This window comes from Polypterus senegalus, chromosome 1 (assembly GCF_016835505.1).
Source record: "Polypterus senegalus isolate Bchr_013 chromosome 1, ASM1683550v1, whole genome shotgun sequence".
Taxonomy (NCBI): Eukaryota; Metazoa; Chordata; class Cladistia; order Polypteriformes; family Polypteridae; genus Polypterus; species Polypterus senegalus.
The window spans coordinates 86,886,476-86,888,699 of record NC_053154.1 but is presented as its reverse complement, the minus strand read 5'-3'; positions in this window follow the sequence as shown (position 1 = coordinate 86,888,699).

Genomic DNA, 2,224 nt, shown 5'->3' with positions numbered 1-2,224 from the left:
GCTTGTATTTCTATGCTGATTTGTTTTCTCTCTTTTTTGGAGTATTAACAGTTTACACTCTGTTGGCTAATGCTATCCTGTCATCGTCTTGCTTGCTTTCATAGAGCTCTTTATGCAGGAAGTTTTGGAATACTATGTGCCAACATTCGTGATATTAAGCTGCCTATAAAAGCAAAGCACACAAAGTCAGAGTTGAGCCATTTTTATAATATACTTGTGTATTAATTTTGATTGTAAGTTAATTTTGCAGGCCTTGACGTCCTGCAAGTACAGGTTTGAACTGCTTGACTTTACCACATCATGGCTTCTACTAAATTCTGAATTCCAGGACACGGTTATAGCATTAAGAACTGAATAACATAACTATACTGGGATATTTTTTTGGTTTAGGTAAGTTCCCACATTAATTACTGTATACATTACCTTTTCTTTTGATCATTGGATTTTTGGCCCAGTGTGGTGTGTTTGTTTTTTTTTTAATAATATCTGTTGAAAAATATGTCAAAGCAGGGCAATAAAATTTACTTTCTTCTGCAGGGATTAGATCACCTTTGTAATATGTTTTGTGTGAATAGGCCAAACCAGCAAACCAAAAACTTGTGGAATCCCACCACCTGTTGTGTTTTGTTGGATTATCTGATAAAACGCCCAAATAGAAATGCTGAGAGGAAGGCCACTTTTAACCATCACCTACTCCTGAGGTGAGGTTTTCTTTCACTCTTTATAACTTAGAGTCTGCCCCATCTGCTGCCTGGGTTGCCAAGCCTCACTTACAGGCCTCCCAAGTTTCCCCTTTTATAGCTACACTCGGGTATCATTTGTCCAGGGCCGTTTTTAACTCGCCGCTCTGAAGAGTGGACAGATGGCAAGGTTTCACTTGTGTTCCCTTTAATTCCTTCACAGGACTAGTAAATTGATAGCTAGGTTTCTGACGGTTCTGTATATGAGAAAATACAACTTTTGTAGAATGCCTACAAATCTAGCGATTATTCAAGTGTATTTAAAGCATCCCTCAAAGACTAAGCTTAAGCACTTGGACCTGGCAGCTTTGTTTTTAGAAATGATTTACATATCTAAAACAGTCAAGGCACTCTTCGAAAGATAACCATTGCATTTCTCAATGCAATTATTCATTACCCCATCACAGTATGTGCATTTCAAATTATTTGTAAGCAGTCTGCTTTTATGACTAAGCGCCTGCTTTGAAGTTCTGCATTTTGAAATGTTCAGGTTTTACGTTAAGAAAATGAGTTTCATAATCTCCTTTTGTGGCCAATATTGATGCTGTAATGATTTGTCATCTGGGCTCTTTGTCATCACATGCTAAGATTCTACACCCTTTGTTTTCCTCTTATATTTCTTGGTCAGCAAATTTTAAAATTCAAGATTAGTCCATAAACTTGAAATGGTACAGCACTCTCATGATTTCATGTTTAAAGATCAATCCTTAAAACAACATTTAACAACTGCACTATTTTAAATGGCAAATGACAAAAGGTTTTTCATTGAACTTGTCTCCATTTATATCTGTGGGTATTCAGTGTAAACTGTCTGTCTGGTTTAGTAAAGTAAATGGAAGGAAACTGAATAGAATAAGTGAAGGCCCCAGGTTTATAAATCTTCAGGCTACAAACCAGGAGGGTAATATCCTTGGAAGGATAAATAATATAAGAATATGGCAGAATTAAATTACCACTGTATCAGATCTGTCATTGGCAAGGGTCAATTTTTAATTAATCGGGTTGGAACAAAAACCTGCAGCAATTGCGGCCCTCCAGGACTGAATTGCAGAGCCTTGGTGGCATAGCCATGGATTATGCAAAGCACAAGGGCCTACAGGCTTGGGGAGGGGGGTTCCGCACTGGGCCGTATAGATTTTTATTTTAATTTTTAATAACTTAACTAAAACGGCGATTTCAGTCTTAATGCAGTGGCTTCAACGTTCAATGTCTTGTTACCATCAACTCTGACCTTGATGGCTGATGACAAATTGTATGCTGCTGCTGATCTTCTCATTGAACGCTATAGCACCGACATTTCACCGACGTTTTCCGCTCAATTGGTTGACAGGATGGACTGAAAACATACATGAAATGACAACAAATTTGATTGTTTTCGAAGTAGCTGAACTGCTGCTGATAGGTCACTGTGCATTATCATCTTCTTTCAGTGACGTTTGCATGGCTTACATTTTACTGCTGACTATACCAATGGCCTTTGCTGC